The sequence below is a fragment of the Hyla sarda genome, chromosome 3 (genome assembly GCF_029499605.1).
Source record: "Hyla sarda isolate aHylSar1 chromosome 3, aHylSar1.hap1, whole genome shotgun sequence".
Classification (NCBI taxonomy): Eukaryota; Metazoa; Chordata; class Amphibia; order Anura; family Hylidae; genus Hyla; species Hyla sarda.
The window spans coordinates 354,463,643-354,490,603 of record NC_079191.1 but is presented as its reverse complement, the minus strand read 5'-3'; the positions used below and the strand labels follow the sequence as shown (position 1 = coordinate 354,490,603).

The 26,961-nt window shown below is 42.7% G+C and overlaps 1 protein-coding gene and 1 non-coding gene across 6 annotated transcripts in view; one reads left to right on the top strand and one right to left on the bottom strand.

The window, feature by feature from the left end:
- SYNDIG1 (synapse differentiation inducing 1) overlaps positions 1 to 26,961 on the bottom strand; it is a 317,760-nt gene that overhangs the window by 220,473 nt on the left and 70,326 nt on the right. The window contains exon 2 of one of the 5 annotated variants that reach the window (XM_056567616.1): positions 20,375 to 20,449. The exons of 3 other annotated variants lie outside the window; for them this stretch is intronic. The gene's annotated coding sequence lies outside the window, so the exon portion shown is untranslated. The remainder of the gene's footprint in view (positions 1 to 20,374; positions 20,450 to 26,961) is intronic. One more of the 5 variants, XM_056567618.1, reaches the window with a different exon arrangement.
- On the top strand, positions 3,513 to 3,700 carry LOC130363248 (U2 spliceosomal RNA). The gene has a single exon (XR_008891771.1). It is a non-coding gene; the product is annotated as a U2 spliceosomal RNA (small nuclear RNA).

The following is a 26,961-nucleotide window of genomic DNA, read 5'->3' as shown; positions in this document are numbered from 1 at the left end:
CTGTTTTTTTTGCGCAAATATAAGCCATCTTGGACTTAACATAGCAAGATGCTCTCAATCATTGATTCTATTTTCCAAAGAGTGGATTTAGGAGATTACTATATTTACCCGCAATTTATGAAGCTCATTGCACTTGATTGATAAATTTAGCGCTTCTGCACATAATTTAGAATTCGGGAAAAGGGGTAAAATGCTTCTACCATACACAAATAATGACACATGTCCCCCTTTGTGTGTATTGGAACTAAACCAAAAAAGGGAGGAAACAAGCAAATTGGACATAATGTCACACCAAACTCCAAAAGTGGTCTGGACAAAATTATCTGCACTCTCAACTTTTTACATTTAATTGCACACCCTTTGGAAAAATAACTGAAATCAGTGGCTTCCTATAACCATAAATAAGCTTCTTACACCTCTCTGCCGGAATGGTGGACCACTCTTCCTTTGCAAACTGCTCCAGGTCTCTCTTATTGGAAGGTGCCTTTTCCCAACAGAAATTTTAAGATCTCTCCACAGGTGTTCAATGGGATTTAGATCTGGACTCATTGCTTGCCACTTCAGGTCTTTCCAGCGCTTTGTTGCCATCCATTCCTGGGTGCTTTTTTTTACATATGTTTGGGGTCATTGTCCTGCCAGAAGACCCAAGATCTCGGACACAAACCCAGCTTTCTGACACTGGGCTGTGCAGTGCGACCCAAAATCCGTTTGTAATCCTCAGATTTCATGATGCCTTGCACACATTCAAGGCACCAGAGGCAAAACAACCCCAAAACATCATTGAACCTCCACCATATTTCACTGTAGGTACTGTGCTCTTTTCTTTGTAGGCCTCATTCCATTTTCAGTAAACAGTAGAATGATGTGCTTTACCATAAAGCTCTGTCTTGGTCTCATCTGTCCACAAGATGTTTTCCCAGAAGGATTTTGGCTTACTCAAGTTCATTTTGACAAAATGTAGTTTTGCTTTTTTAAGTCTCTGTGTCAGCAGTGGGGCCCTCCTGGGTCTCCTGCCATAGCGTTTCATTTCATTTAAATGTCGACGGATAGTTCGCGCTGACACTGATGCTACCTGAGCCTGCAGGACAGCTTGAATAATTTTAAAACTTGCTTGGGGCTGCTTATCCCCCATTCGGCTTTTCCTGCATTGACACCTTTCATAATTTTTTCTCTTCCGTGAACGCCCAGGGAGATTAGCTACAGAGCTATGGGTTGCAAACTTCTTGATAATATTGCGCACTGTGGACAAAGGCAAATCTAGATCTCTGGAGATGGACTTGTAACCTTGAGACTGTTCATATTTTTTCCACAATTTTGGTTCTCAAGTCCTCAGTTCTCTTCTCCTCTTTCTGTTGTCCATGCTTAGTGTGGCACACACAGTCACACAATCCAAAACAAAGTGAACTTCTCTACTTTGTATCTGCTTTCAGGTGAGTTAATTGCCCCAGTTGAGTTTAAATGAGCATTACATGCTTGAACATGCTTGAAACAATCTTATTTTTCCACAATTTTGAAAGGGTGCCAATAATTTTGTCCAGACCATTTTTGGAGTTTGGTGTGACATTATGTCCAATTTGCATTTTTTTCCTTCGTTTTTTTGTTTAGTTCCAATACACACAAAGGGAATAAACATGTGTATAGCAAAACATGTGTTACTGCAATCCTTTTCTGTGAGAAATACTTCATTTTCTAGAAAAATTCAGCCTGGTGCCAACATTTACAGAAATTACTAAATATATATATGTATATATATATATATATATATATATATATATATATATATATATATATTAGCTGAATACAAAGGAGGAAGCTTTTGACTTCATATCCCATCCTCATATATTGTTGTCATATCCAAACCACATATTTCGTCCTCGTATCTCAACCCTCTATCCAAACCTCCTATCTTGACCTCATATCCTGTCCTCATATCCTGACCTCCTATCGCGCCCTCCTATCTCGACCTTATATCCCGTCCTTGTCAGGCCCAAGGCCTGATAATTAAAATCCTATATGTGTATTATAATTGTAACTGTGTGTAATGTATTATCCAAGACATGTGTGAGGGGTCATTCAGATGGCGTATCCTTTTTGTGTATTGCATTTTATTTGGGGTCTGGCTGCTTGTTTGTATCTCCTTTGAAGTCAGAAGCCCTTTGAAGCAGCAGGATGTAAGGGCACTCTGGTCCCATCATATAATCAACCAGATAAGAGGGCCAGGAACAGAGATGCCCCCCTGGTGGGATCAGAGGGGAGGGGGGAATGGAGTTTCCCTCCAAAAAGGCAGATATATAATACTTAACAATGCTAGACTCAGGGTGTTCAAGTGCTGTGCCAAAAGCTGACAAGAGCTGGACTCTCACTGACAAGAACGGCTATACCATCATGCTGTAAGAACTTCATTTTTGTTTTCTGAACTTGTCTTGCAAAACTCTTTTATATATTTTTATACCTGAATGTCATTTGTTTCTGTATTTTCATATAGTCAGCACTGTGATACCTTTTATCAGATTAAATGTTTAATTAATCAGCTCTGGTCTTTGATCTCTAAATATATGAGCTCACCTTTCTGAAGGAAGCTCTGGTGAAACATGTTTATCTAAGGGTTAATTTGGTGACTTGCTTGGACTAGTAGTGGATACCCAGAGGTCTGATGGCCTTAACCCTTGCACCATCACACTCTCTCTAATGTCTTGGCTGGACCGACAGGGTGTGATCGTGACAGTCCTCATATCCCGACATCATAGCCCGTACTCAAACCCAAACCCAATATCCTGTCCCAATATCTTTACCTCATATCCTGTCCTCATATCCTGACCTCATAGTTAGTACGGTCGAAAAAAGACATATGTCCATCAAGTTCAACCAGGGAATATCTTTACCTCATGTCCCGTTCTCATGTCCCGACCTCATGTCCCGTCCTCATATCCTGACCTCCTATCGCGCTCTCCTATCTCGACCTTATATCCTGTCCTCATATCCTGACCTCATATCCCGACCTCATAGCCCGTACTCAAAGCCTGACCCAATATCCTGTCCCCATATCTCGACCTTATGTCCCATCCTCATGTCCCAACCTCATGTCCCGTCCTCATATCCCGACCTCATATCCCGTCCTCATTTCCTGACCTCATATCTCGTCCTCATATGCTGTCCTCATATCCTGTCCTCTGGTGGGACTGTTTTGTGCTGAAGATATTGTAAGCTGAAAATAGAAGGGGACATCTTTGTGTGACTGGGTGTGATTTGCAAGCTAGACCGATGCACAAAAAGGGTATATAATAAAAGGGGTGTGACTTAAACAGTGGCATGTCTTTGTGAGATGGGGTGTGGCTGGCAAGCTGGACTGACACATTCTCCAGGAAATGCAGAGTGGACTTGTGGAGTAAGGTACTGGAAGTCACATACACTTGCATGGGACTTGAAACAAAAACCCATCTTTTATATAAGGGTGTAGGTAAGGGTTAATTTAACTATCATATATTTTTATTTGACATATAAATAATATGTGTACCGCTTCTCGGCCTTTTGGCTAAGATCAAGTGTAGTATCTGTTCTTATCAGTTTTTCATGCCGGTGTACAGTAACGCCGATATGGGGCTGGTGGGGATGGGTGCTGCATGGAGGATGCAGGTGTACCAGGGCTTTCCGGGGCTGGTTCTGAGGAATCAGCTCGACGGCTGCCCCGATGTGACCTGTTCCTTCCGGGTCTCGCCATGAGGCTGAGAGGGTCTAGAGCCGAGGTACTTTTGTGCCTCGGGGAGTGGTGACCCCGAGGTGCCGAAACTCACTGGGAGGATAGACTCACTGAGTTGAAGCACGGGCACCATAATCTCTTCACCTTGTGGCACTCACCTCTTGATTCCCGGCCTTCTGGCTAGGATCAGAGAAATTTTTATAGATCCGGCCGGATGTCCGGGCAGTATATCTGCACACATTCACTTATTTATTTCTTTTTTGTCTCACTGTGTCACTTTTTGCGTGTTGTGTGTTCACAGGATTTGTCAGGATGCGGTAGCCCTTCTGGGTGTCCCTCCTGGCGGTCTAGGGGAGGTGTGTGTGGCCATTAGGTTCCGCACCTCCCTGCAAACACCCCGGGTACTCCTGCTTTGGCAGGGTACCTACCGTAATCGGCTCTGCGGGCAGATACCTTGGCTAACGCCAAGGGGGATGCCGGGAGCATTTGTGGTCCCCTAGTAGCTTCGGCGAAAAGGGACATCGAACCTGGAACCTCGCAGGTACCTTTTGGTCCGGAGGCGAAGGGTAAGGTTTGTTGGGGGGCCTCTCTCCTATCGGAGAAGGGCTTGCGATAGACCGCATCCTTTGTGCACTTTTTTTAGTGTAACACGTTTGCACTTTTTCTTGCACTTTGGGTGAATCGAAAGCACGTTCCTCGGCTTTAGATAAAAAAAATAAATAAAAAAAAATAATATGTGTACCAGGTATTACTGAAATATCTTTGCGAATATTTGTCATATATTCACGAATATTCGCATATTCTTAATATCCTTGTTTTATTTTCGCATACGCGAAAATTCACGTATGCGAAAATTAGCATAAACAACAATTCGCATATGCGAAAATTCGCACGCCAGTCTCACACAGTAGTATTAGAGCCTTCTTTACACCACACAAGCTGGAAGCAGAGAGGGATGATCACTGTGATGTGTACTGTGAAAAAAAAAAGGAATATTCGTAATTACGAATATATAGTGCTATATTCGCGAATATTCGCAAATTCGCGAAAATGCGATATTCGCGAATAAAATTCGCTTTGCGAATATTCGCGAGCAACACTAGTCCTCATATCTCAACCTCATATCCCGACCTCATATCCCATCCTCATATCCCATTCTCATATCCCGACCTCATATCCTGTCCTCATATCCAGTCCTCCTATCCCATCCTCATATCCCGTCCTCATATCTCAACCTCATATCCTGACCTCCTATCCTGTCCTCATATCCTGTCCTCATATCTTGACCTCATATCCCAACCTCCTATACTGTCCTCATATCCCGTCCTCATATCTTGACCTCATATCCCATCCTCATATCCCGACCTCCTATCCCGTCCTCCTATCTCAACATTATATCCCGACCTCCTATCCCGTCTTCCTATCCCGTCCTCATATTCCATCCTCATATTCCATCCTCATATCTCGACCTCATATCCCGACCTCCTATGCCGTCCTCATATCCCATCCTCATATCTCGACCTCCTATCCCGACTGCCTCTCTTTGTGAGATGTGGTGTGGCTTGCAAGCCAGATTGACATGTTCACCAGGAGATGCAGAGCGGAGCTTGTGGAGTAAGGCACTGGAAGTCCCATATACTTCCATACTATAAAAACAAGAGAGAGCGCTCCATAGTTTAAAACCACCCGATTAAATGTGGCAAAAGGATTGCTTTAAGTAAGCCTCTTACCCCAGGTGTTTGCGGTGAAATGTGTTGCATTATCCCATTAAAATCCCTTTTTACTCACCTGACGTGTCCGTCCTTGGTCAGCGCCGTGGAGACCCATCATCCCCTGAAAGTCGATCCCTATTTGCTATATACTTACATGGGACTTGAAACAAAACCCATCTTTTATGCAAGGGTGTAGGTAAGGGTTAATTTAACTATCATATCTTTTTATTTGACATATAAGTAATATGTGTACCAGATATTATTGAAATATCTCCAGCCGTACGGAAGTTATGTGGGAAAATTCATTTCCCATAGATTTGCATGGGACTTTAAACAAAAACCCAGACCCTCACAAATGGGGGTAGTTAAGGGTTAAATTCCCTATCCTATGTTTTAAGTGGACATATAAGTAACATGTGACCAAGTATTATCGAAATATCTCCAGCCGTTTGGAAGTAATACAGTAACATATATTTCCCATAGACTTGTATGGGACTTTAAACAAAAACCCCGACCCTGGCAAAAAGGGGTGATAAGGGGTTAAATCGACTACCCTATGTTTGTTGTTGACGTATTAGTAACCTGTTTGCCAAGTTTCATGTTAATATCTTCAGCCGTTTGGACGTGATGCTGGAACATACATACATTTGGGGACATTTATCATCGTTGCTTTGGTAAGCAAGTTCTGTAGTCATTTTTTTCATGCAATTTTTTTACTTATGTATGACATATTTATCATACTATCACAGGGGGTTGATAATTGTGGCTTACATGAGCAAAAACCAATAAATCACTTTTAAATACCATTTGTTGACGGACCCCCCCCCCCCCCCCCTGACAGACTCCTATATCCCTTAATGTTATGTCAATGTTCCGGTCGAATCCCCTGCTGTCATTTCACATTTCCCGCTGGGTCCTGTGATTGGCCAGGACCAGCAGCCAATCACAGGACCCAGCGGGAAATGTGAAATGACAGCAGGGGATTTTGGAGTCTGCGGCGCCGGTATATGTTATAAGGAGCCCGGGCTCCTCATACGGCCTCCCCGCTACCCTCACTTAATAATGATGGGGACACTGATATACATCCCCCCTTGTCTCCCGCCCGCGCAGCTCAGCTCCCGCTGCTACAAGACTACAACTCCCAGCGTGTCATCACTGTAAGGGCATGTTGGGACTTGTAGTCTTGCAACAGTTAGCAGACAGATGGGAGTTGTGTGGCGCTGGCAGGTTAGAGGGGTGGGATGTAAATCACTGCAGTGTCCCTGTAGCGCAGTGAGGGTAGCGGGGAGAAAGTATGTCGGAGCCCGAGCGGCAGTAGCTTTTCCTGCTCCATGTTGGAGCTGGAGTAAATATAGTCAATTTTTACGGCCGTTGCAACATTTTATTGCGCAGCTGCGACTGTCGCAGTTAATAAATACCTGACTAAAGCAAATCCATTTTGAAAAATTTACTATGTAAGCAAGTTAGAATTTTCTTGCTTTTCTTGTTCTTCACGCAAATTGTCGCACAAAAACACACGTAGTCGGAGTTGCGACAATTATAGTAAAGAAAACCTGACTAAACCCTTTGATAAATGTCCCCCATTGAGTTATATATATATATATATATATATACACTAAACGTACACTCACTGCCCACTTTATTAGGTACACCTGTTAAATTGTAAATAGTTTTTTTTAACACAGATAGCTAATCAGCCAATGTAGCAGCTCAATGTATTTAGGCATGTAGAACTGATCAAAATAACTTGCTGTAGTTCAGAAAGAGCATAACCATCTCTAGGGTTTACAGATAATGATCCAAAAAAGAGAAAATATCCAGTGAGCTACAATTGTGTAGTCAAAAATATCATGTTGGTATCATGTCAGAATGGGCAGACTGGTGTGAGATGTAACTCAAATAACCACACGTTACAACTAAGGTATGCAGAATACCATCTCTGAATGCACAACATGTTCAACCTTGAAGTAGATGTGCTACAGCTGCAGAAGGCCACTACCAATATGATGCTACTTAGGTCAGATAAGAACAGAAAACTGACACCACAATTAGCACAGAATCATCAAAATTGGGCAATGGTAGACTGGAAGAGCACTGCCTGGTCTTATCAATCTCTATTGTAGCTGTTAAATTAAGATTGCAGGGTCCGAATTTGACTTGAACAACATGAAAGCCTGAATCCTTTCTGCCTTGCATCCACAGTTCAGACTGGTGGTGGTCTAATAGTTTAGGAGACAATTTCTTGGCACACTTTGGGCCCCTTCATACTAATTGAACATGATTTAAACATGATTATTGTTGACCATGTCCATCTCTTTATGATCAAAGTGTACCCATCTTCTAATGACTTCTTCCTGCAGAATAACACACCATGTCACAAAGTTCACATCAGCTAAGACTGGTTTCTTGGACATGACAATGAGGTTACTGTACTCCAATGGCCTCCACAGTCATTAGATCTCAATCCAGCCGACAAATCCGAAACAACTTGTAGTCCGAAACAACTCTGATGCCATTAAGTCCATATTGACCACAATCTTAGAGGAATGTTTCCAGCACCTTGTAGAAAATATGCTACAATGCATAAGGCAGTTATGAAGGCCAAAGGGGGTCCAACCCGTACTAACAATAGAGTGTCCCTAATAAAGTGGTCAATGAGTGTAGATAAACTATAAAAATACATGATATTGGTATTTGATTATTGACAAGCTCTATAGTGATTATTTTTCTTTTATCACAAAATAATCGGGCAGTATGAGAGAAATCCAGGGAGGGAGGGAGGGCACAGTAAGGTAGCACAAGTGGATTTATTGATAGAGATGTCTTACAGATACGTCATTGACAAGCACTCCTATGCCTTTAGAATATCGCGTACCAATAGTTTTGAGGAACTTTGCCTGCAAGGTTAGGGAATTACATTAAGTAGAATATACTATTATACTATCATAAATCCAACTCCTCCATCTGCAAATATTAAACTAAAATGTATTTTACTGATTAAATGCAAAGGCAAACATTAGGATTTTGAACAGCCTATTTGCAAGGTCAGTTGCTATACAAGTTTTTTCCACAAGGAAAAAAAGAAAGAGTATTTGATAAAATTGTTATATGTTTTTATATGTATTTAATAATATAATAAAGAACATGTCCAGATTATTTGAATAGTGCAATAGATCTTTACAATTAGCTGTTCCTCTTTTGCCATTTCAGTATAGAGAAGATCATGTCTGAAATGAAGTGGCTGACAGATGGCTAATACAAACTGTCCAAAACTAGTGTTCTCCAACCTAAATGCAGATGGCTATTTGGCAGGTAAGTGGCTCCAAGTTGGAAAGATGAAAGGATACTATGTATCAAAGTAATTAGCATACATAGTATTGACATTCACTACTGTACCTTCACAAGGGTGTAATGTAATATGAAAATGTACTTGTCCTGACAACATCTCTTAACCTGCCAAGACAAATGTTTTTCTCACAGCGGAGGATCCACCTTTAGTTAACTACTGTTTCTAGTTTGCTCTCTCTTGAGAGACACACATTAAGCATCATTTGCATGACTGATGATCATTTTGTTGTGAATGCATAAACATTGCCTGTAATTATAACAAATGTGGATATGAAGGCCAATAAATTCAAAAAGGAAAAAAAGGAGTTCTGAAATGCAGCATACTTGTCCTATCTCCTCAGTTTTGGTACTGGTTACTATGTGCCACTTAGTTGCTAACACATTCGTCCCTGATGAAGTCATACAGCAATTACTAATCATTGAAATGCCATTGCCAGGTTAATGAAAGAGTGACTATAGGGAAAGAGTGGTGAGGTGGCTCTTTTCGAGGCAGGCGCTACAATTGGGGGGCCAGGAGGGAGGTTAAAGGAAATTTGTCAGCTTCATTTGCTGTGAAAAACTTTAGATACAGTTCGATAGCAGTTATGGTAAAAATGCAAACCATACCACACCTGGAGCTAATGGTAGTTGCCAAACTTAATAAATTACTTCTTTATTTCTCAGCCAAGTGTCAAGAAGGCGGGATTTAGTTTCCCTAGTGCCACAACCTGGCACACCTCCTTGCTTGCTCTTACCTCCCAGCCCCTCTTTGATTGATGTGCAGAACCATGTATGTCATTCAATGCCAAAACCAAGGAAAGAGGAAAGAGAAAGCCATGCCTTTATCTTCCCATTTCCAAAAACATATTCATTACATAGTCTTCAGATAAGGCAACAGACATCAAACTGATAACATTATATACCACACCTGATCTGAGCTAAAAGGTAGGTAAAACATGAAAAATGTATTTAAAGTCCATTAAAAATCCATTTCAGGCAGCTGAAAAGGCACATGGACATACAAAAATGTAAGAAACCACAGAAAAAGAGTGAAGAGTAATTTTTGTGTTTTTTTTTTTTCCAATAGATATTTTTCCACGGTATTTACTAAGGTTTGCCTAGATTTTGCACTTCTCCCTACATTTTGCTTTTTTTTTTTTTACACATGCTCTGATCTGTGGGGGTTTTCCTCAGCTCAAATCCACCAAATGTTATGAGGAAACCTTAGTATATACGTTTTTGAACATTTTGTTTTTGATGATTACGCCCCCTTTCCCGACAGCCACACCCCTTTTTGGGTTTTCTCAGTAAAATGAAGAGTAAAGTTAAGCGTTTCCATATGGCAAGTGATCGCTCCAAACCTCACTACCTCCATTGTGCTCGGACTGTGGGGTAGCACCTCCCCTACTTCAGTACAAGCAGAAAAGAGTAATCCGGCACCAACTGCAGGTAAAAGGATCCACTTTATTGAAGCATAAATATAAAATACAAGCTGGGCACAGCAGCCTACGCGTTCGGACAAGCATGTCCTTAGACATGACATAAAAAAGCAATAACCAGTTCCTTCTTATATATCCATTTATTCAGTCACATGGTATAGCTGTCTAGAAAAAGCTAAAAAATGAGAACTGGAATCCTGGAGCGTGATTTCCCTTGTTTTTCCCAGGAAGTGAATTGTGTATGCAGTTCTACAGTATGTGTCACAGACAAATGTATTTATGCAGGTTTAGACTAAATGAAATGTTCAATAGGTCACTTTTTTTGCTTTGCTGATATTGACACATACACTATAGAACACAATGTTGCACAAAGCGGTGACATATTCACATGCATTTATGTAAAAACATCAATGGGCAGGGAAACCAATGTGAACAGGGATGAGAAATAAAAAAAAGAAGGGGGTTTTTCCCTCTCCGTCACGGATCCTCTCCGTCCCGGATCAATAAAGCGGATCCTTTTACCTGCTGTTGGTGCCGGATTACTCTTTTCTAAAATTAAGATTTTTTTTTTTTTTTCAATTCTGGCTCAAATTCTAGCGCAAAATCTGGCACCGACAGAACTTCTGGCACAATGTGCCAGAATCTGGCGCATGAACTGACAAAATTTGTCGGTTTGCAATAGTAAATCAGGGCCAATGTGTTTCAGATCATGTGACCCTTAATCATCTATTATCACACACCTGTTTATACTATGGTGATTGTCCCCCAGCCCCATTCCAGAGATATAGCGCTCAGCCCATCTGATGGTCTAGCTACTCAGTTAGCTGGGCGGACATGGCATTATACTGTGTGCAGAGTGTGTGCACTCTACTGGGACGGAGAGCGTACATACTTCATGCCCAGGGTGTGTATACAACTCCAGACAGCCACTGAATAGGATCTCATGCACTTTGTCCAGAGCTGAATACATGTCCCAGTCAATAAGTATATACACCCCCTGTCCCAGAACAGCGCACACATGCTACACACAGCATAATCCTGTCCCCGCCCATCTGACATTGTAGTTAGTTCATCAGATGGGCTGAGCGCTATATCTCAGGAAGTGAAGGGGGGTATTCAATCATCTTGCTATAAACAGGTTTGTGATCAGCCCCTCCTCCCAAGTCTATAGATGCCACTAAATTCTTCTTTAATTTAACATTTCATTATAGAAAGATAAGCTATCCTGGTGACAGGTCTGCATTTTTTTATTACCATTGTTTGTAATGTAGTTTGTTGGGTGGAAAGAAAAACTTGTATCTCTGTATACTGTATATTTTGGTTTACATGTTTTTATTTCTTTTCACTGTAGGTATATGTGGCTTTATTGAGTGTAACAGATACTTTTTTAGCATAAAATTATTTATGTTTATGATTAGAGATGAGCGAGTCGAATCTAACATATCCGAATTTGAATTGTACGAATTTCTTGAAAGATTTGATTCATAACTAATCCGAATATCGCCGCGATTCAATAAAAAGAATCGTTTCATTAAACTCCATTTAGTGCAGCTACACGTGTGAGGACATGGGGCAAGGAATTCTGGGAAGGTGTGTAGGAGAGAATTATTGCAGCAGCGAATTATTCACCTCAAGCTCAAATCACAGCAGACAGGCAGGGACATGAGAGAGAACGAGAGAAAGTGCACTTTTTTTTTCTGTTGCTGTACTGTACTACAATCTGTACTGCTGTACTGGGTTGCACTACTCTAAAGCTAATAGGGGCTAGTTAGTTTGAGCACTAAAAGACCTAGTCACCTGCTTTTAATGCCGAATTGAGGTTTAACCGTACTAGGGCGTATTGTTCTCACATAGGTGTAACCTATACGTACACTCCGGCTGTGTAAGTTTTTTCCTGTTAAACTCATAAGGGCCAGTTACTGTTAAAATCCAGCAATAACTGCACACCTGCTTTTAACACCTAATTGAGGTTTGATCATACTAGGGCATATTGTCCTCACATAGGTTTAACCTATACGTACACTCAGGCTGTGTACGTTTTTTTCCTGTTAATCTCATAAGGGCCAGTTACTGTTAAAGGCCAGCAATACCTACACACTTGCTTTTAACTCCTAATTCAGATGTAGGCGTGCTGGGGTGTATTTTCCTCTAACAAGTGTAAAATATACGCACTCAGCTGGTGTATAAATATGTCAGGCAGAGAAGTGCCAGGATGTGCACAGAGGAGTGACAGAGGCCTAAATTCTTTAGGTGCAGGCAGAGGTTGCAGCAGACTAGGGACGCGTGGCTGCAGGAGTCGCAGCGAGAGGCCTGAGATCCTGGTATCAGCTAGCAGTCATGTGTCGACTAGCAACCCATCTGCGGTTGATTGGTTAACTCGGTCATCTACTTTATTCCAAGTGACATCTGACACCCCCAGTCAACAGTTGGTGGGTTCCTCAGACACAACTCTCAGTAGCATGTCCTCCAATGGCCTCCTATGCTTTTCCCTCCTCCACAGAAGTATTGTATGCTGTGTGTTTAGCTCCACTATTTAGTGGACGATCTACTAGAGGACAGTAAGCAGCTACTGCCCAGCCAAGAATTGGAGGTGACATCCGCCGCTTTCTCTGCTAGGCGGGCAAGCAGTGATGAGAAGAGGGGTGTGGGATGTGCTGTTGCGAGCATTCAGGTTCCTGAAGCACACACTGTTGAGGAACCTGAAGAGGACATCAGTGACGTGCAGACACAACTCAATGATAATGAAGCCGATCGCACTTGGGAGCCGGGTGCAGAAGGGGCTTCATCATCATCAGGAGAAGAGGGTTGCAGGTTGCCCATGAGGCAGCTGTTGAGCCAGCAGGGTGGTAGCATGGTTGGGAGTCAGCATGATGGCAGTAATGGGAAGTCTGGAGCCAAACGTGCCCGGGGTAGACTATCTGCATTGTGTCAGCCTACCTGCCTGGGAGGTAGTGGAACAGGGGTTCCTGGAGTCGGTGGCAGTAGCAGTCAGTCAGTGCAGACTGTTGGGGGAAAATCAGCTACTCGGCGGTGTGGCAGTTTTTCATCAAGCATCCGGAGAATGTTAACATGGCCACATGCAAGATGTGTCGGCAGAAGGTGAAGTGTGTCCAGGGTCCCAATGTTGGCACCACGGCCCTGCGTCAACATATGCAGCGTCACCATAATGCGGCTTGGGAGAACCACTGAATTGTCACCATTCGGCAGCGTGATGACTTCTTGCTCTCCACCTTGTTGGACCCTCGCTATTGGCACAAAATAGGGGCCTTCCTTACACCCACTGAAGGGGAGGACAAACTGACCTACTACAGAGACATCCTGCATAGTCATTTGGCCAATGCCTATCTGCGCCATTGTCCATCCTCTCGCAGGTCTTTCTTTGGGGGCCCTCTGCGCTCACGTTCCACTTCCATGCCTGCTGGGGAGGGGTGAGGTGGCAAGAGCAGTACCAGCTCCATCAGCAGCAGCCTGAGTCTACAGTTGCTGATGAGTAGCTTTCTTCACCTGCATAGTGAAGCAATTCATCAGCAGCAGGTAGACCTTGAGCAAGACCTGAACCAGCAGGTAGTGGCATACCTTGACATGACCCTGCCAACCCCCTTTAAAGATCTGCTGGACTTCTAGGCAGCCAAACTGGATTTGTGGCAGCAATTAGCAGAGTTTGCCCTTGAAAAGCTGTTCTGCCTGGCCAGTAGTTTGCCCTCAGAGCAGGTGTTTAGTGCGTTGGGGGCCATAGTAACCCCAAGGAGAACTCGCATGTCCAACATAAATGTGGAGAGACTGACCTTTGTCAAGATGAATCAGGCATGGATCAGCCAGGATTTCCACACACCAATGCCTGATGCATCAGAGTAGATTAACCATGGTGCTACACCAACACTTCACGAATATGGATACAGCTAAAAATATTTAAGGTGCTGCTTCCCAGTTACATAAATTCCTCCGCATCAGACCACAAGTATTGAGAATATGCATGAGATAAAACTTAACTTTTCTTAGGATAAAATATATGGACCCAAAAGTTTTTTTGAAAAAAAAAAAAGGAAAGGTGTGGAAAAAACACCATGTGCCACCTACACCACCAAGTACTGATGTGATGCAAAAACCTCTAAAAGGTGGAAGGAAACAACGTATGGTCCATTGTAACAGGTGGGGGTAAAAACTTCCCCTTTAAGGCCCTACTTTCGCCCTATTAATTCCCTTCTTGGCATGTGTTACTCGCCCTAAAAAGTGCAGCCCCACACAGGAACCTCTCCCTATTTCCACCTAAAAAGCCTGGGAAATAGCAGGGTTTTTAGGTGGAAATAGGGAGAGGTTTCTGTGTAGGCTTGCCCTTTTTAGGGCAAGTAACACTTGCCAAGAAGGGAATTAATAGAGCGAGAGTAGGGCCTTACAGGGGAATTTTTTACCCCCACCTGTTACAATGGACCATACATTGTTCCCTTCCCCCTTTTAGAGTTTTTTTTTGCACCACATCTCTACTTGGTGGTCTAGGTGGCGCATAGTGTTTTTTCCACACCTTTCCTTTTTTAACTTTAAAAATTTTTGGGGTCCATATATTTTATCCTAAGAATAATACTAAAAGTTAAGTTTTACGTAATGCTTATCGTCAATACTTACTTGTGCACACCAACATTTTGACAGAAGAGACTATTTTCTTCTGCTTACCTGCCTCAGCTACTATTCTGATCCTGCCACCTGCCTCATGCCACACATCTGATGCCAAGTGCCCCTTCTTTCACCCACCTTCATCGCTGGTTACTGGTATTGCCACCTGCTGCCCCACTCTGTCACCAGATCACTTTCAGGACTCCTGATGCTGCTGCAGGCTGTATCATTCTGCCACCATATGGTCTCCTCATGCTGCCGCCACCTCCAGGCTGTATCATTCTGCCACCATATGTTATACTCATGCTGATGCCACCTCCAGGCTGTGTCATTCTGCCTCTATATGGTCTCCTGCTGCCGCCACCTCCAGGCTGTCATTCTGCCACCATATGTTCTCCTCATGCTGATGCCACCTTCAGGCTTTGTCATTCATCCACCATATGGCCTCGTCATGCTACTGCCACCTCCAGGCTCTGTCATTGTGCCGCCATGTGATCTTCAAGTTATATTTCTTTGGTTGTCACACAGTATTAGTTCAAGGCAAATGCTTCGGGCACCCAGGACTCACCATCATGAGTATCGGGGGGGGGGGGGGGGGGGCTCAGAGGCCGGATGTTGGGACAGGCGGTAGCTCGCCTCGTGGCGGACCACCAGCTCGATTGTTAGATACTACTACAAGCTTTTTCACTGCAGCAACTTATACACTGCAGCAATTATACACTATTGGAGCTGGAATTACCACAGCTGCTGGCACCAGACTTGCCCTCCAATGGGTCCTCAAAAAAGGATTTAAAGTTTGCTCATACCAATAACCAGGCTCTGTCATGTGATCTCCTCATGCTGCTGGCACATTAAACTTGTGAATCTATTCAAAATCTTCTATTTAAAGGGGTACTCCAGCCCTAAAACATCTAATCCCCTATCCAAAGGATAAGATGTCTTAGGGCCGGAGTACCCCTTTAAATTTAAAAAAAATTGCGAGGCCTTATGGTCGTCATCATATATTACCTCTGGAATTACCACAAGAATCCAATAAAACCGGTTGGAGCAATAAAAATGAACCATAACTGATGAAATGAAACATTCGCAGTTTTACACTCAGTAAAACAGTCGGGGGGGGGGGGGGGTGGTGAGAGGCAGGGGTTGGAACAGGTGGTAGCTCGTCTCACGGTGGACTACCAGCTCGATGCTTAACAGAATGGGTTCTCAAGAGAGGATTTTAAAAAAAATTAAATAAATGAAAATGACATTAAATAAAATATATCAAAATTAAAATAAATGAAAATTAAATTAAATTATATTTAAAAATATTATATTTTATTAAATTATATTATATTAATATTGGTTAAAAATTATATTAAAAGTGTTCTACACCCCTATTGAGGCTTGTTGTAGCCTGGAAATAGCTGTTTTTAATAGCGATTTGCCGCAATTTAATTCAGATTTTTTTCGGAAAATTATGTGAATTGGCCGAATCAAATTTTTCAAAAATTCGCTCATCTCTATTTATGAATATGCAGTCAATTGTAAATTTTTAAATAAACCGCTAGTTCCTATTTATCTTCCCCCTCTAAGACTTGATGCAAAACAGCTTATTACAAGGTCCCAAAATATAAATGTGTTTTGAGGTCACAAAGTAAAATAATCTGAAATATATTTTAAGAAATGTCCCAATGAGGTTACATGACATTAAAGAAGTTACTTGACATATATCATTTTAAGTATATTGTAAAGTAGATAATGAGACATTCTGCAGTAAATCCTAGGCCCTGTACATTGCCACAACATCATCATCTGTCATTTTTATTGCCCTTCTGCAGCACTCGCTATAGACAAACGCAGACAAGTGTAATATACTTCTCTTCTAGTCACAGTCTACTAATGCCCAATTTCACCAAGTTCACTGGTAGATGGAATTATTGGAAATCTATTACTGAATGGATAATGATAAATTATGGAAGTTCATCCATGTGCTAGTCTTAAAGGCGTTATCCGCCCCTAGCATCTTATCCCCTATCCAAAGGACAGGGGATAAGATGTCAGATCGCGGGGGTCCCACCGCTGGGGACCCCCGCAATGTCCGCTGCAGCACCCCGCTTTCTTTACTGCACAGAGCAAACTCGCTCTGTGCGTAATGACTGGCGATACAGGGGCCGGAGCATCGTTATGTCACGGCTCTGCCCCCTTGTGACATCACGGCCCGCCCCCTCAATATAAGTCTATGGGAGGGGGCGTGACAATAAAGGTTAGATCACTATTAGAATATTGTTTGCTGTTTTATAAATATAAAAAAAAAAGTTACATATGTTGTACCATTCTAAATGAGGACCTGCTGGTGATCAGCTAAAACTCCTGCTGTACATTTTGCCTACAATGACCACTGTAGGGGAAATGTGGTATTACATGGTGTTCAACACATTTTCAACAAATCTCTATGCAAGTTGTATACTGTACATATCAAAGATAAACAACATTAAATGAAAAATTTACATTCCATGTATCCTTAAGGGAATGTCCCCTATAGTATTCACCAACAGTGTGAATATAATTCAATTTCAATTTTTAAAATTCCTTCAAAGGTGGAGCTTTACTCTGAGGGGCTTGTTCCACGATTCAATATTGTTGCACTCATTGTTAGATTACAGCAGTTTTTAATTTTGGACCCTTTATAAAAAAAAAGTAAAAAAAAATGTTCCTGTGTCTAAATATCGGTGCTACATACTTGTCATGGCACCCACAAGCAGTAGTGCCCACCTAATATTTTCAGTGCCAGTAGAAATAAACCAATTCTTACGTTCTGATCCTTGATGGCTGGCCTGCACAACACTAGGAAATACACCAACATAAATGCACCAGAGGATCAAGGTGGTGGTTACTGCACGTGTGAGCATCAACAGTGAAAAATTGAAAGATGTCCTGAGAGGGAATTAAATGAACCCCAGGTGGCATTGTGGTAAACTTGGGGAATAAAGCCTTGTGGGGGTGTAGGGTAGTTGGGGTGTTGCTGTTCAGTGGTATAAAGGGCGCTGTTAACCCTTGTCACTCGTGGTGTCAGGGTGAGGGTTACAACTCTGTAGTGATGCTGGGCCTATTGCCTCTCTTCCCAAGAGCGATAGGTGAGTGTGAAATAAATAGATTGTCCAAAGCAGTGCTGAACTTAAAACTTGCTGAATCTTTACTGAAGATTTTCTGTATTTGCAATAACTGTAACAGTCCAGATAACAGAGTCTATTTAAACAGCACAGCAGTGATTGACAGATGCTTAGGACCGGAAAGTTCTCTTTAGCTTTAGAGGATTGTATTTGCATAGATCTGCCGGATTTAGGGGTTTGATTAGGTCCGGAGATCTTGCAGAGATAGCAGGGAATTTTATGAACTATTCGTCTCTAGCGCAGGCTTAGGCCGCAAAGCTTAGGCCTAGTAATTGTCTTGTAAGCTGCGGAGGTCCTACCTCATCCAGAATCAGCAACCCAAGAGCAATGATGCTGCTTGCTTGGCAGCGCAGGAACAAGAGAGCGATCAAGATGGCGCAGCTCCCTAATATGGGCAGGGGCTGGCCGTTTTGGATTGGTCCAATCAGCTGTCACTCACCGTTACAATGGATTGTGGGTGATCACATGTCCAAAACCACCAAAGGTCCTTTAGCTAAAACCATAGAGTTCTGCAACTCGGTCACATGACCCGCAGGTCCTGCGACGCTAACAAGGTAAGAATATTAAATATACATCTTTACACTTATATTTACATTAATTATAGCTAACTGAGGGGTGAAGAGGGGTTAACTAAGGAAGAGGACCCCCACTGTTCCTAGGGACCTCACCACAAGGTAATGTATGTAATACGGTACCAGGACACCACAGCATCATAACAACTATGCAACAGCAATATATAGACAGAGAAGCATTTTACTATTTCAACAATATTTTTTTCCTAATCTATCATAAATGTTACTGAATTCTGAATCATCAGGCAATTTTCTTAAAGAGAACCAGTCAGTTCCCTTATGCTATATAAACACTTCCCATTACCTTTTAGCTATCGGGCAATGTGCTCTGATGCTGTGCCCGTAAGTCTCTAATGATGTGTCTTTTTTAAAATAATCAACAATAATCCTCATACCCGATGCCTGGTAAGAAGACATGGGGGAGGGGCCACATCAACATGTTGTCATGCTGTTTCTGCTCTCCTCCCTGCATCTCCTCCCTGCATCTCCGACTTGATTGACCTGAGTTCTAATGGGAACTTCATGCAAAGGCCAGAAGTCAGGGTGTCAACCAAGCATGAGTGGCTGTGAGGAGGGCAGAGGCAGTGTGACTACATGTCTATGTGGCTCCACCCTGTGCCTACTTACCGGCATTAAGTTTGATTGTTTTGAAAATGCTTAGTTGCATGAGACCTATGTATGTGCCTGACAGCTAAAAGGTACTAGGAAGGGTTTTTATTGCATAAGGGAGCTGACTGTTTCTCTTTAAAGGGGTACTCCGGCGCTAAGACATCTTATCCCCTATCCCGCTGGGGACCCCCGTGATCTTCCACGCCGCACCACGTTAGAATCAGCCCCCGGAGCGTGCTCGCTCCATGTCTGATTACTAGCAATCACGGGGACAGAGCATAGTGACATCTCGGCTCCACCTCCTGTGTGACTTCACGCTCCACCCCCTCAATGCAAGCCTATGAAGGGGGCGTGACAGCTACAGAAGCGATATATCATATACAGAAAAACCTGTACATGAGAACGGCCGAAAAAGTCTTTTTGGTGTTGGCCATAGTGGAGTATGGAGTGTGACTGTTTGAGGTTGTGAACAGGTGTCTTTTATACTGATAACAAGTTCAAACAGGTGTCATTAATACAGGTAAAGAGTTCGGGACAGAGGAGACTCTTAAAGAAGAAGTTACAGGTCTGTGAGAGCCAGAAATCTTGCTTGTTTATAGGTGATCAAATACTTATTTTCCACCATAATTTGCAAATAAATTCTTTAAAAATCAATGTAATTTTATGGATTTTGGTTTCTCATTCTGTCTCTCATAGTTGAGGTATACCTATGATGAAAATTACAAGCCTCTCTCATCTTTTTAAGTGGGAGAAGTTCCACAATTGGTGTCTGACTAAATACATTTTTGCTCACTGTATGATCTAATACAATGTTATAAGTCACAGAGCCTTTTAATAACGCTCAGAATTTAGAGCTACACATTAAAATTTGAACTTATATAAAACTGTTTACTTGAATCATTACTGTAATTTGACTTTACAGGCCATGGGAAAGAGAACACTCCGCTTTGCATGCTCAGCCGAATGCTGGAGAGTGCATTATATGTATGCATCTTGTTAGGTCACCTACCCTACAGCTCTTTTCCAAAGTATATGATGCTTGAAATGCAGAACTATAAAATATTTGTAAAACAAAATGAACTGTGCAAAAATGAACTTTCAAAGACTCTTTGCAATAACCCAGCCTTGCCATGTTCTACCACATAAAGATGAGGACATAATACAACACCGAAAATATAAAGACTGAGCCAAACAGAGTCCTGGTACATTTCTCATTAAAAAAAATAAAAAAATAGATTTCCTATAAAAGTTCGCATACTTTACCCCTTGAGGACCAAGCATATTTTGATGTTTAGGACTGCAGGATTTTTTGTTTCTTGCATGAACATGTATGCTATAAAAAAAAAAAGCAATATCTTTATTTTATGGGTCAGTATGAGTATATGAGTACCGCAATAACAAATTGGTATAGTTTGCTATGTTTTTTACATTTTTTTCACAATAATAGCACATTTTATGTATAAAATAAATAAATAAATAAAAAATAAAAAATCTTATGTCACCCCATTTCAAGAGCCAGAACTTTTTTTATCCAGCTATATGTACATGTATGGGCATATGTTTTGCAAGCCAATTTGGAAACCATTATTTTAAGATTTTTTTTTAATAGAACCATTATGATGAATACTGTATGTAAATTATATATATATATATATATATATATATATATATATATATATATATATAAATTATTGATGATTCTTTATTTTTATTTATTTTTTGCAGGTGGGTGTGAAAAAACAACATTATCACTGTTATCTTATGTGTTGTTTTTACATTGTTATATGGATTGGTATGGTTTAGGTTATACCAAATATTGCTTTTGTTTTGTAACACTTATGAAAATTAAAACATTTTAATGGAGATAAAAGTTAATGTTTTTATTGTTTTCAATTATACTGTAAATGTTTTTTTTTTTTTCTAGCCCATCTAGAGTTCTGCTTATATGATGCATTGGTACACTCAATAAACCAAACTATTATTTTCCATCTGTAATAAACTAACAGGAAACCCATTACACTAAGAGCCATTGTAAGACTGCAGTACTCCAAATGTGATCAGCACTTTATCAACCAGATTTCATTGCCTGTATTTCAGGCAACAAAGAAGGAGTAAAACACAATTCTCCACCTCCCATAAAATCTTTGTTGTATTTAGCACACCAACGCGTTTCGTACATCTGTTTTGCCTTTTTTTTATGGCTTAGTGTTTTGCTGATGTATATGGATGGCATGTGTATTTTCATAAACACTGCTTAACCCCTTAAGGACAAAGGACGTTCTGGAACGTCCCCGCACCCTGGGCTTTAAGGACCAAGGACGTTCCAGAACGTCCTGGTGTTTCTCCGGTCTCTGCCGCGCGCCGGGCAGAGATCGGAATGGCATGTCTGCTGTAATCGTTCAGCAGGCATGCCAAGCAAATGCCTAGGGGGGTCCCGGGAAAAATCACACAAGCGATCTTCGGCGATTCGGGTCATTCGGGCCACTTGTGACCCGATGACCCGGTAATAAATGGTGATCGGCGGTGTACATTTCACCGCCAATCACCTGTCGTTGTTGGGGAGCGGTGACAATACTGTCACCGCCCCAGCAACGCTGCTATTGGCTGGCGATCGTCCAGCCAATAGCAATGCGGCAGAGGAGAGGTTAAAGGTCCCTTCCCGCTGCTGCACCCGCTCTCTGTGTTCAGTCAGTGGGTGCAGCAGTGAGGAGAAGACCGTGGATCCCCCCTCAGAGCTCCGGAGACCCCTCAGGAGCCTTAGAATAGGGACAGTGGATTGCAGGGACAGGTAGGATTTAATAAAGTAAAAAAAGTAAAAAAAAAGTAAAAAAAAAGGAAAAAAAAAGTTAAAAATAAAAAGCCCCCCCCCCGACCCCCTAATAGGTCCCCAAGGGTCCTATTAGGGTCTGATCCCTGACCCCGGGTCCTATTAGGGGTTCAGGGAGCTGCGTGCACCATCCATTTTTTTGGGGCCGCAGCTTTTTTTTTTTTTATAAAAAAAAAATCCCCCCCTGACCCCCTAATAGGTTCCCCAGGGTCCTATTAGGGTCTGATCCCTTACCCTGGGTCCTATTAGGGGTTCAGGGAGCTGCGTTTGCCACCCCTTTTTTTTTTTGTCCGCAGCTTTTTTTTTTTTCTATTACTGTTATTACACTTTTTACACCAAGCACCACACACTACATACTTCCCCGCCCCCCGCACACAACAGCCCCCCCCCCCCGCCACTGCCCCGCCACCGTAGAAAAAAGGCGATGGCCCGCCGGGCATTTTTGGCAGCGGAGGCTTACGCTTTTTTAGCCTCCGACTCCGAATCTGCCAGTGAGGACGAGGAAGATCCTACATTTTTGTGTTCTCCCTCGCCCTCCTCATCATCTAGATGATGAGTCCCCTGTATGGCGGCAGAGATGCCGCCAGGCGAGGCCATGCACCCCCCATGAGAGTGACCCAGTGGCCAACACTAGTACGAGTGGCAATGCCGCTCGTAATAGGAGTCCGGCCCCCCAGACAAGTGCATTGGAGCCCCCTTCCGGTGACCCTGTCTGGAGCCCCCCAGAGGGTTATCAGCCACGGATTCCTGAGTTTGTTGGCGAATCCGGATTGACCATGCTGGCTTCCCTGATCTGGACTTTTTAAAGTTTTTTTTTCAGTGACAGCCTGGTCAATCACATGGTGGAGCAAACGAACTTGTATGCCCAGCAGTTCATTGCCCACCACCCCGATTCGCTTTTGGCCAGGCCCAATGAATGGCGCGCCATTGATGCAGCGGAAATGAGGACATTTTGGGGCCTCACGCTGCATATGGGCCTGGACAAAAAACCTCGTGCTCGTCATTACTGGAGCGGGGACGTCCTCTATCAGACCCCGCTTTACAGTATGGCGATGACACGGAGGCGGTTCGAGGCCATTCGGAAATGACTGCATTATTCAGATAATAACTACTGATAAAACTAAAATAATTTTATTAACACTCTTTAAAATCACAAATATGACTACTAAATGTTGTCATTATACAAGATCAATGATTGTAAACAGATAACTAATCCGAAAAGAAGGTGGTAAGACAGGTATGATTAATGTAACCGTGCTCATATATAGTGTATAAACAGTGAGATCTACAGCAGCAGTATTGGGTGTCCAATAATAATGTCCGATAGGACAAAGGAAGGGGCATGTAACCTCTACTAATATAATGTTCAGCTGCCCACTCAGGATAGCTGGAATAGACACTAATAGTGCATAACGTAGTAGCACTAACAAGGCTGGTACTCACTTACCCATGATAGAGACCTGTCACCACCGCCCCAACGTACGTTTCGTCAGCCTGGACTTTCTCAAGGGACGCTCCCGATCATCGGCCGGTCATCGATCACTTTGGGGCCACTCAGGGACCTCTCTGTAGATGATTCTCTCATCAGTTTGAAGGGGAGACTCATCTTCTGCCAGTATATTCCCTCAAAGCGGGCGTGGTATGGCGTGAAACTCTACAAACTTTGCAAGAGTACCTCCGGGTAGACTTGCAAGTTTAGAGTATATGAGGGACGAGATTCCCGTATTGAACCCCCAGAATGTCCCCCCACTCTGGGTGTTAGCGGGAAACTCGTTTGGGACCTTGTGCACCCATTGCTGGATAAGGGTTTCCATGTGTACGTGGATAACTTTTATACCAGCATCTCTCTGTTCAAATCCCTTTCCGCCAGATCCACGTCTGCTTGTGGGACCGTGCGGAAGAACCAGAGAGGCTTCCCTCTAAATTTTGCTAAGACGCCTATCCCCAAGGGTGAGTCCCGTGTCCTCACCCATGATAACCTGTTGTTGGTGAAGTATAAGGATAAGAGGGATGTCCTTATGCTCACCACTATTCATGGGAACGGCAGCACCCCTGTCCCTGTGCGAGGTACCGTGGGACCGGTCCTCAAGCCCGATTGTATTCTGGACTACAATCGGTATATGGGGGGAGTTGATCTCTCAGATCAAGTCCACAAGCCATACAACACCATGCGGAAAACACGGGCATGGTACAAAAAAGTTGCCGTCTACTTGGTACAGGTTGCCATGTACAACGCCTTTGTACTATCCCAGTACGCTGGCAACACAGGGACATTCCTCCAGTACCAAGAAGAAGTCTTAAGGTTCCTGATCTTTGCTGACCAGGAAAGATCAGGCCGGCTTCCCAAGGGTCTGGAGTTATAGGCGCCAGGATCGTCCCAGGCCAACACTTTCCAGGTGAGGTTCCCCCCCCCCCCCCAGTGGAAAGAAGGGATGATCCCAGAAAAAATGCAGAGTGTGTTACAGGAAGGGGAGACGTAGGGACACCACCATTCAGTGTGACACTTGCCCAGATAATCCGGGTCTCTGCATAGGCTGCTTCAGGGAGTATCACACTTCCATGGAGCCCTGAATTTCCCTTTTTATTAGAATTTTCCATAATTTGACCAATGTACCAAGTCCAGAGTACATTCCAAAATATAACCCCCATAAATCACTAAATTGCCCAAAAAAACCTTTAAAAAAAAAAACCTGATAAGACCTCTTGGGGTGTTTTGCCAAAAATGGGTCATAGGTCACTGAGTCACTATCATCGGGGACTTTTTTATGTTGCCTCAAATGTGCAGCGCTCTCTCTCCACCTGAGCGGGTGCACATTTGAGGCAACAGGTTAGAGACGGCCACACACATCACATTCCCAGAATGATGATTCAGAGCATAGGGTTTGGGGCAGGCATATTTTTTTAGTTTTGGCAATGCTCTGGTTCATCATTCTGGGAACATACCCTGTTTTATTATGTATTATAATTTTCTGGCCCACTGTACCCCATATTACGGGCCTCTGTACCCCACCTGTCTATCCCAGTTATGGCCCGTTGTCCCCCATAGTGGTCCCCTATTTTAGGGCTCAGTGCTCCCCCCCCCCATTAATGCTCCTTGAGGGGGGGGGTCCCACATCCTGGCTCCATATCAAGCTCAAGGTCCCTGACTGCGCTCCCAACTCAAGCAAGACCTGCTGTGCACCCGCCAAGCCTAAATCATCAAAAAACAAGGTATGTCCTTACTCCAAAGAAATGTATTTACAAATTGTGGGGTGTCTTTTCTGCTATTAACCCTTGTAAAAATTTAGAATTTGGGGGGAAACACACATTTTAGTGAAAAATATATATATTTTTTTACATTTGCAAAAGTTGTGAAACCCCTGTGGGGTATTAAGGCTTACTTTACCCCTTGTAACATTCCTCAAGGGGTCTAGTTTCCAAAATGGTATGCCATGTGGGGGGTATTTTGCTGTCCTGGCACCATAGGGGCTTCCTAAATGCTACATGTCCCCCCCCCCCCATTTCAAATGCAAATGTGACTCCTTCTCTTCTGAGCACTATAGTTCGCTCATAGTGCATTTGACGTCCACTTATGGGGTACCTCCATACTCAGAAGAGATGGGGTTACAAATTTTGGGGGGTATTTTCTACTATTAACCGTTGCAAAAATGTGAAATTTGTGGAGAAACTCACATTTTAGTGAAAAATAAATATATATATTTTTTACATATGCAAAAGTCATGGAATCCCTGTGGGGTATTAATGTTCACTTTACCCCTTGTTACATTCCCCAAGGGGTCTAGTTTCCAAAATATAATGCCATGTTTTTTTGTTTTTTTTTGCTGTCCTGGCACCATAGGGGCTTCCTAAATGCGGCATGCCCTCAGAGCAAAATTTGCTTCCAAAAAGCCAAATGTGACTACCCCTCTTCTGAGACCTGTAGTGCGCCAGCAGAGGACTTTTCACCCCCACATGGGGTGTTTTCTGAATCGGGGGAAATTGGGCTTCAAATTTTGGGGGGTATTTTCTGCTTTAACCCTTTGTAAAAATGAAAACATTTTGGGAAACCAAGCATTTTTGGTATTTTTTTCATTTTTTTAACAGATGCAAAAGTTGTGAAACCCCTGTGGGGTATTAAGGTTCACTTTACCCCTTGCTACGTTCCCCAAGGGGTCTAGTTTCCAAAATATAATGCCATGTGGATTTTTTTTGCTGTCCTGGCACCATAGGGGCTTCCTAAATGCGGCATGCCCCCAGAGCAAAATTTGCTTCCAAAAAGCCAAATGTGACTACTCCTCTTCTGAGACCTGTAGTGTGTCAGCAGAGCACTTTTCACCTCCCTATGGGGTGTTTTCTGAATCGGGAGAAATTTGGCTTCAAATTTTGGGGGGTATTTTCTGCTTTAACCCTTTGTAAAAATGAAAAATTTGGGGGAAACCAAGCATTTTCGGTAATTTTTTTTTTTACATATGCAAAAGTCGTGAAACCCCTGTGGGGTATTAAGGTTCACTTTACCCCTTGTTATGTTCCCCAAGGGGTCTAGTTTCCAAAATATAATGCCATATGTTTTTTTTTTGCTGTCCAGATACCATAGGGGCTTCCTAAATGCGGCATGCCCCCAGAGCAAAATTTGCTTCCAAAAAGCCAAATGTGACTACTCCTCTTCTGAGACCTGTAGTGCACCAGTAGAGCACTTTTCACCATCATTTGGGGTGTTTTCTGAATTGGGGGAAATTGGGCTTCAAATTTTGGGGGGTATTTTCTGCTTTAACCCTTTGTAAAAATGAAAAAAATTTTGAAAACCAAGCATTTTTGGTATTTTTTTTTTAACATATGCAAAAGTCGTGAAACCCCTGTGGGGTATTAAGGTTCACTTTACCCCTTGTTATGTTCCCCAAGGGGTCTAGTTTCCAAAATATAATGCCATATGTTTTTTTTTTTTGCTGTCCAGATACCATAGGGGCTTCCTAAATGCGGCATGCCCCCAGAGCAAAATTTGCTTCCAAAAAGCCAAATGTGACTACTCCTCTTCTGAGACC